A 9524-nucleotide genomic window follows, 5' to 3' on the forward strand; every position below is an offset into this window, starting at 1 on the left:
CCTCTTACCCACCTTTATTTTAAATGACTAAAAGACATTAACTAACAAAAAACATTATTATGTAAAGAAACGGAAACCGTGACAAGGACACTTGTAAGACATCATTCTGTCTTTGGGTCACATGATGGATGAAGTAAGCAGCACTGACAGCATAACAACAAAAAATAGATTGTTCAAAAACCATTACAGGAGCTTCATTTATTTACAGATGGCTTAACAGGCTTTAGCAGATATTAAACAAAAATATCAACAAAAAAAGACCGTTAAAGGTGTTTGCTTACTACTTTAAAACGGAGTGAGGATTATCTAATACATAATACAGTATGTAGAACTATTTTTTTGGTTCTACTTATTGACACTAATCACTAATTATTACAAAGGATTACATGATATTTATCAATTTTGACTTTAATATACATAATAATCTAATTATTACAGTAGTATAATAATTATTACTGTTTCTAATATGATTTAAATTATTAATAATAAAATAAGTCACTATTATTGCAATTATCATTATTATATAAAACAATTCTATGACGCCCATATTTATAATACATTATCAGAGTTATCAGAATGTTTTATCATTTCATGAGTAATCAAAAACAATTAAAATATTTGCAGATTTGTGATTAGAACTTATAAATCACATAAGAATGTGATTATTTATAAGCACACAATAAACACCATATTTATATCTATCATAGTGGACTATATCATATCTTGATATTATTTAAGGTCTGTAAAGTACCTGAAAAAAATGGCATGTTTATTATAGAAATCTATATTAGTAGACTTAGGGTAGGTAAAATGTTCAGTATCCCGTACTTAGTATATCGATTAATTTGTGCCAATTAAAATAAATGCAATTTTTTTTAGAAATGAATAAACATCTTTGAAACAAAAAAAATTAATATCTCACTTTGTTTTCAATATAATGCTTGTTTTGCAAACGTTTTGTCATTTTTCATTCGCTGATCTGTACTTACAGACACACTTTCAGAGTTTGTATTTATGTTTCTAAGGTTTTTGTTCATGCTTTGACATTTACTTGATTCTTGGCCAACTCTCGTGTGGGGGCGGGGCTAGTAGCGGTGTGTTCTCATTGGCTACTGAGTTTCTGAATTGAAAGTTTCTTGTCCTTTTTTTATTACTTTATCAGTATTTATCAGCTGCTACGCTACATTGAGAAAATTTCTTAGAAATAGCACAGCCAGTGACTTCACCATCATCATCATCATCAATCATCGTTGTAATCAGGATACTTGCGGTAAGGCGTCTTGATTTAACAGTCATTTCAGGACCTGGTTATCTGCATACAGTTACAGTTTTCAATTAGATCATATTTGCTTCGATTAGCTAATATTTCCCCCAGCACATAATGTACTGTATCTGACCATAATAAATGCTGTTTTACAAATAAAAGCTTTTTTACCGTCCTTTTTCAGGGTCAAGATTTGACTGTAATATTAATGCAAAAATAGTCACTATAGATGAACACTTCGGGGGAAAAACAAACAAATGCATTCACTTATTCGCTTTCTTTTGTAAATAAAAATGTTACACTAGATTTTATAAAATGATTGTGCACCCGTGATGTTTCTAGAGTATCTTTTGCTGCTGAATTAGCCACTAATTAAATACGCAATATTTATTACATTATATTTTTTTCATATTTTTTTATATTTCTTATTCAGATTCATTTGTATGTAGTAGATTGTGTTTAACACGTAAAAGGGTGATGGTCAGGACAACACAGACAAGTAAAACAATTCTGCATTGACAAAAAAAAAATGTATCGGATTGGATAGGTATCAGCAGATACCTAAAAATTTTCAGTATCGGATCGGTTCTGAAAAAAAAAAAAAAAAAAATGGTATCGATGCATCCCTAGTATACACAGTCATGATTATATAGACCTGTATAAGCCATCTAACAGTCACACAACAGCTTACAGGTGATTAATGGTACATCATTTTGAGATACCAAGTCAATACTATTAAATAATTATATTGTGTATTTATTTGCTTGAAATACTTTACGTTTGAAATGTGTCATGGGAGTTTGAGCTCTACATAAAACAAACATTGTTCGCAAGAGGTTGCACTTTACAGAAATATAATCCGTTGTAACTTAAGTGGATGAATCTTGTTACACACTTTTAAAAGTTATAATCAGAAAATCTGTAAATATTATTATTTAAAATGTTAACGCATTAAAGCAGTTCTTAAAAATATGATGAAACAACATTATAAGGTTAATGCATTGTATATACATTATAATGCCTTAATAATACACTTTTAATGTATTATAAATACAGGCTTCATAGAGTGTTAGAAATCAGATTTTTATTTATTGTTTTATGCCCGCCTATTAATAACTAAATCAATAAAAGCAGATCCAACACAATAACTAAATCATTAGAATTTTCACATTATTACTTATATTTAGAAATAGCAATAATGTAATAATAATAATAAAATTTTTACATTTTTTATTATTTATTTTTTGTAAACTTGCTTTTTAATTTTAAATAATACACCTAAAAACACTCCCCCAAAAAAAGATTAGGTCTATATAAGAAATTAAGTAACTTTAGGGTTTAATATCAGTTGGTACATGTGAACAAAACATCTAAAACCTTTTTTAAGTTTGTTTGAAGCAACAGCCAAGTGTGTGTAAAATCTGTGTACATGTGTGTGTGTGTGACAGAGTCACATGATCTTGGATCAGCCCAAAGGACCAGCCGCAGAGAATTAAACTTTAGTCTGCTTCAAAGCTTGGGGTTTTCCTCAATCCCAAAAAAGCCTCAGGAACAGAGGAACTTGGACTGGTCAGTGACCTCTTTGAGTGTATGGTTCAAGGCCAAAAAATGTCAATGCCTGACAGAGCAATGTTATAAGCGCTACCACAGGATTTTATGCACAAGACCGCACAAAACCAGACTATACAAGTATTCCTCAATGACTCTGGTGGATGCCACTCCTAAAGTGTCAAGACTGTGTCATTGTTAATTGTTAGTTAACGTCGTTAATTCAAGTTTGCAATAACATTAGCATGACAAACAGAACGGTCTCCATTCACAACAGGAGTGCTGTAACTCCCACAGCAAAGGGTGAGGTCAGATATCGAGGAATCTCAACTATCAGTTCACAGCTGGGTGAGCGAGTGCTGAAACAATCGGACTCATTTCTACTAGAATACCCTCTACTGGTCCTTCAGGCTGTAAAAATGTGCAATTCTGGCCAATAATGATTAGCTAATAATCATGTTCATGTTATGGCCATTAACCAAACATTGGCCAATATCAGAATTCTGCAGTATTTTGTATCTAATCTAATCTACTGACGCACATCATGCTGTGTTCAGCTGCAGACAATGAGGAAATGACATCGCTCCCTTTGACAAGTGCATTCCAAACAACTAAATGACACACACACACACACACGTTCTGCTCACTCAATCACTATGATTTGGAAAATGGCCATGAATTGTACATTACACAATATGCGAATCATTATACCCCTGAGATATATATATATATATATTAAAATTTTTGTTTTAATATAAAATCCTTCCTAACAATATACACTACCATTCAGAAGTTTGGGGTTGAGTATTGCAGTTTTCAAAAAAATATATATTTGCCATCACAACTTTGCCAACACTGTTACTTCTAATAATAAATCAGCATATTACAATGATTTCTGAAGGACCATGTGGCACTTTAGCCACTTTCAGCTTTGCATCACGGAAATAAATAATATTTTAAAAGTATATTAAAATATAAACCCTTTATTTTAAATGAAAAAATATTTCACAATATTACCTTTTGTCCTGTGTTTTGATCAAATAAATTCAGCGCTGATGAACATAAGAAACATCTTTTAAAAAAAAAAAAAAAATAAAAATCTTATTGTTTCAAACAAACTATATATATATATATATATATATAAATTATATTATATTATATATAATATATATATACATATATAAAATAACAGTATTTAATTTCTAGTGTTTGTAAAAAATAATTTACAAAATCTTAATACATTTAAAAAATATAAAGCATTCAATAATAAATATCAGTCTATACATTTATAGTGACGCAGATACATATATACTCATATCTAAACATATAGCCAACATATATGTTAATATATCATAAGAAAGAAGGAATAGTTAAAATAGATTAAACGGAGTAAAGCTTAATTGCACATGTGCAAATGGCAGGGGAAGCCTAATCTCAGAGGCACCACCTGACGGACATTACATACAAAAATTACTGAAAAAAACGGTAGTCACAATCTGATTGGCTGGCTGCGACATACTTTCCAAAACTCAGGGTGCACAGGATTTCATCAGGCCACAGGGAGTCTTGTTTACAAATTCCCAGGCCACTACAAATAGCAACTCCAATGACTGCTTGTACCAAAGCTTGTGGTACCGAATATTTGAAAGATACGGATGAATTGGACAACATAAAAAGAAAGCATATATTACGATGACAAATGCGGGGAGTTTAAAAATCACATGCATCAGATGCTCGAGATGAAGAAAACAATATAATTTTGCCAACCTGCAACCCTAGCTTCAATGAGATGCTAACCAGTCATAGAAGATTTCTTAAGCTTTTCAGTTTTGTCTTGACTTGCACGCGTGCGTCGCACAGGTTACGCAACTTCCTGACCAAAAAAAAACGATTTGACAAAAAAAACGATTTGACAAATTTAACGTTCTGGTAGTAAAAAAAACAAACCCACAACTCAGCAACAAAGCAAGTAAAAAACCTGCTGAAAACAGCACATCCTTCACGGTTTTCCTGTCACATTAACTTCTCATCGTCAGCAAACTGCTCTGGTCGTGATAAACAGGGAAGTCAGTTTAAGCGAAGGCAGGAGAGTGTCAAAACATTGGGAAACAAAGAAGGGCTATTGCATAAACGTGCATTCGGCAAGATAGCAGGGGCAAGGCGCGATAGCGTCGAAACGCAGATGCTTTCCAAACGCGCGGACAGCAGCAATAACAGCCAGATCCGCAGATAGTGGAAGAATATTACTGTATCTCTCAATGGCTAAACTGCAAACAAATCCAGTGAATCTACTCTCACAGTTGACTGTCCAATGCCACAGTCATGGTTAGCAGTTCTCCGTAACCAGATTTCACAGCAGCCCGGCACTTGGCTAGGCTTGCCTTTGGCACGACAGTGTAAAGTTCTGCTATGAGAATGTTTAAGAAACATCTCCAATCGCCACAAACTGATAAAGCTGGAAACACGGCTTAAAAACGGCCTGAATTGAGAAGTGCGCTTTGCTGCTTCCAGAAACAAAGAGATTATGGAAAACGCATGAATTCATTTGGGTTTCGCTACTTGAGAACGCCTATAAACGGATCCACGCTCAATGTAGTAACAACAAACAACGGCTCGACGCAAGTGTTTTGGCGAAAAACACTTTGCGAGCTACCAACAGACTTTACAGCGTGGTGAAGCGTGACCCAGCTGTAATCAAAACAACGTCTTCGCAAGCGTTGCGAACAGCATCTGGGTGAACTTATGAGTTACCAACTTCTGTAAGTAGTTACGCTTCCCAAGCTGTTTCCAGAGGGTTTAGCTTCCAATTGAGTGGAACATGAGATCCATGTTATACAAAGTACCGGTGTAATGCCTCAAAATTAGCCTTATCATAAGTTTAAAAGACACCCGATACACTCAAATAATTCCCAGGATACTTAAAAATAATATACACCTTGTATCAGGGATTCTAAAGCTAATAATTGTGGTGACTTGGTCAATGGACAGAGCATTTGTTGCAATAAAAAAAAAAATAACTGAACTATTTTAATGATACTTTCACGTCATTTATGAATACTTCAATCAGGTTCTTTGTCATTTTATCGAAAATAGAAATCAGACATGACGTGTTCTCTCGTGTTCCACGGAAGTGAAAAAAAACAACATGAGGGTGAGTAAAAGACTGATTTTACATTTTAGTCAAACTATTCCTCTAACGCCAGTGTTTCCCAACCTTTTCTTGTTTGAGGCACCCTTGGAAAGCCTTTCAAAAGTTCCCGGCACCCTTATAAGGAATTAGATATTTAAAATCTCCATAGCTTTTTTATTATTATTTATTTATTTGTTTCATTTCGAGAGTTTGCATGCAACAACACCTTATACCTAGTCCTAGATGATATGAGAATCCTGTTTTCACGGATTCTGCCTTAATAAAAAAATTTTGTTGAAATTTTGGCGGCACCCTCAAAAGATCTCACGGCACCCCTTAGTGCCGCGGCACACCGGTTGGGAACCACTGCTCTAACGCGCTGCAGTTTAACCGATTCGCATTCATTTTTCGATTCTACGTGATTTCAGCTTCGTGTTGCAATTAAAACATGTTTACGAAGGATCCTGGCGTTGCGCAAGAGAGGACCGACAGGTGAAACTCAAACTAAAGCTTATTTAATTATCGCTTCGAGACTAAACAGCCCTGGGACAGCTGTTCAAAAGGTGTTTTTCTCCGCGCACCGGTCAGCGGGGGTTCCTCAGACTCGGGTTACGGACGCACAAAAGCTCCGTCTGAGTTCTCACACTCTTTCTGTTTAACTTGGAGCGGACAATCACGTCTTTGTAACATGACAGCAGCGAACAAACCCAACAAAGCGAGCCCTGACCAGAGGAACACTGTCATTCATACCTCGAGTCACACCAAAACAAACAAATCGCAATGAAATACCGAACCGGCTCACGACAACGTGAATACAGTAACGCATATCCTGGGAAATACAGTACTGTATAAACCACACAGGAGCCCCCGATCAGGTGTTGGGTCACGCTACCCAACGCCGACCGATTCGCAAAATAGCAGTGTCAGATTTATAATATCACGGTCTACGTGAGAACAGCGGCCTTAAAAATATTTTTCAGCTGATTAGCGTCACCAGCTGGGCAGACAATTACGAAATAGCAATGCAGGACTTTTGAAAATAACCTTAACCCCCGTAGGAAAATAGCCTGCGACTTTTTTTTTTTTTTTTTTTTTTTCCTCCGGAAGGGCAAAAGAAACTAGCTTACAGTTGATCTGCATTGGAATGCAAGCGGGAATAAAGCTTATTTTAGTATATCTACAGTCGTCTAGGGTACGTAAAGCTTCCCAAATCAGATGAAAACTCATGTAAAGAAAAATCAGACTTAATAATTGCACGCTTCGCTAATGGCGTCGACTTGTTTATAGGGAGAAATTCATTGCATAAGCAGCTCAAAATTTGCAAATGGCATTCTGTCTTCGCCACGTTACTTAAGGATATTGAGACATAAGCCACGCTATGGTACGAGAAAGTGTTGCTTCGCTGTAATCTGCACCGATTTTCTGGCCTCTGGCATCATGCCTTAATCGCACTACGAAAACAAAAGGCGAAGTTGGCGATTTATAGCTCACAAGTACTGGTTTCACCAAGTCAGTGCTTTGTTCTTCTAAGAAATCTGACTCCTTGATGGCTTTACAACACTGATCTGACCTTAATCCAGCTGACCTCTGGAAACAAGCGCACACCAACCACAGCAGCTTAAAGATTTCAGGTTTATAAACAAATGATTGTGCCATTCGTCTGACAACAAATTGACCAAAAAAAAAAAAAAAACACCACACAATTGCCAATACTTCTACACTGATATGGATTTTCCTAGTGATTTTTGTGATAATTGAACTCGTTGAACAAGTTTATTATTAATTATGTCATTTTTATCATTTGTTTTCATCCAGAATCAGTCTGAATAAACAATGCGATGCCGTTAATTGGAAGACTAACTAAAATAAATAAATAAATAAAATTATGTACATTTAGATATGACCCCTTTATAACGTAATTGATTTAAATGGTTTTATTGAGTAATCAGATCGGTGAATTAAAAATAAATCTAGTCTGTGATTGATATTTACAGAGCTTTGATGACTGATCACCTGAAAGCTGTTAAAAAGTTAACTTTTATTAAAAAAATATCTTAAGTTCACAAAAATAGTACAGTTTAAGTTATTACTGCCTAGAGATATCATTTTGTAAAAACACAAACATGAGATTCATGATTTGCTTTATTAAACAATATTGATTACATTTATTTATATTTGTGTGTTTATATATATATATATATATATATATATATATATATATATATATATATATATACATATATTATATATATAAAATACACACACTACATTTCTAATAATATCCTACTAAATTCTACAAATAATAATTCCACACACAGTGTGTATGTATGTATGTATGTATATACACACACACATACATACACACGCACACTCATACACACATACAATATTTATAACTATTGAATTATATATTATACATGTGTGTGTTGATATAGTAAAAAAATAAAATGGAAAAAAGGTATACACATAGAATAAAATTACAAAAGTTAAAGACAGACAGTCAGATAGATGAATAGATAGACTTGTGTCTTACAGCGAGAGGTAACATTTCCAACACACATACATACATTGTGTGTGTGTGTATACACACACACACACACACACACACACACACACACACACACACACACGATGACTGTATTGAAGTACTATATATAAACTATATCACCGGAAGATTTGCTGCTTTAGTTCCTTTTTTCCACGGTTACTCAGCGCTGAGTATTTTCCCCATGAATGTCACGTGGCAGTGGGTTTTATGATTATGTGCACTAGCGTCTGACAGCAGTCCAGAGACCACGACTCACACAAACGAGCACAGGAGACGCGAGCAGACGTCTTCGTCGCCACAGAACGCCGTTTTCTCGGCCCATGTTCATTTAACATTTCCCCGTTTAAAGTTATTTCACGTGAGAGCTAGCGCGAGCTAACCGATCACCCACGCCGACGCGCTCGCGTGCCCGCGATCCGGTCGGAAACCCACTTTTTTCCAGGCACCGGGACACTTTATACGCGACCGATATGAGCGGAATCTCCGGTGCCGCTCGCGGTCTGCTCGCATCTGAGCGTTTAAAGCGCTAAACTTGTCTGAAACGTGTCTTACCTCAGCCGCTCTCCCCTCCTCACTGATGATGAGCCACATCTGACGCGCGCGCGTGCGTGTCATACATATTTCGAGTGGGAAACTCCTTCCCTTTTCAGGAAAAAAAAAGTCTCAACGGTCTTTTATGTACGCTGGATGCACGGATGCACCTCGTCGAACGCACGGATCTAAGCCAATTACGAACGATTTCCTAAAGCTGAACTTTTATTTCGCTTCTGCGGCCTTATATCTGGTATATTACTGGAAGGAGCACGTTGCTTAAGACGACTGCATTTGAAATAATGCATTGTCGGGTGAACAAACTAACAGGACATAATTTTACAACTCTTTTGTTTTAACCCACACGTTAAATAGCACATTACTGATGCATACAATCGTCTGTTAACTGTGAACAACTAACGTTAATTCATAAGAACTCTATTTTTCTCTCAGATTGTAGTAAAATGGGCTCATGGGAAATTAATAGAAAATAAAGTGGTTCG

The 9524-nt window shown here is 35.5% G+C and overlaps 1 protein-coding gene across 2 annotated transcripts in view; it reads right to left on the reverse strand.

Moving 5' to 3' along the window:
• slc4a2b (solute carrier family 4 member 2b) overlaps positions 1-9144 on the reverse strand; it is a 41172-nt gene extending 32028 nt beyond the window's left edge. For both annotated transcript variants that reach the window (XM_043226759.1, XM_043226761.1), the window contains exon 1: positions 9043-9144. The gene's annotated coding sequence lies outside the window, so the exon portion shown is untranslated. The remainder of the gene's footprint in view (positions 1-9042) is intronic.
• Between the last annotated feature and the right edge of the window lie 380 nt (positions 9145-9524).

The sequence above is a fragment of the Puntigrus tetrazona genome, chromosome 24, assembly GCF_018831695.1.
Source record: "Puntigrus tetrazona isolate hp1 chromosome 24, ASM1883169v1, whole genome shotgun sequence".
Classification (NCBI taxonomy): Eukaryota; Metazoa; Chordata; class Actinopteri; order Cypriniformes; family Cyprinidae; genus Puntigrus; species Puntigrus tetrazona.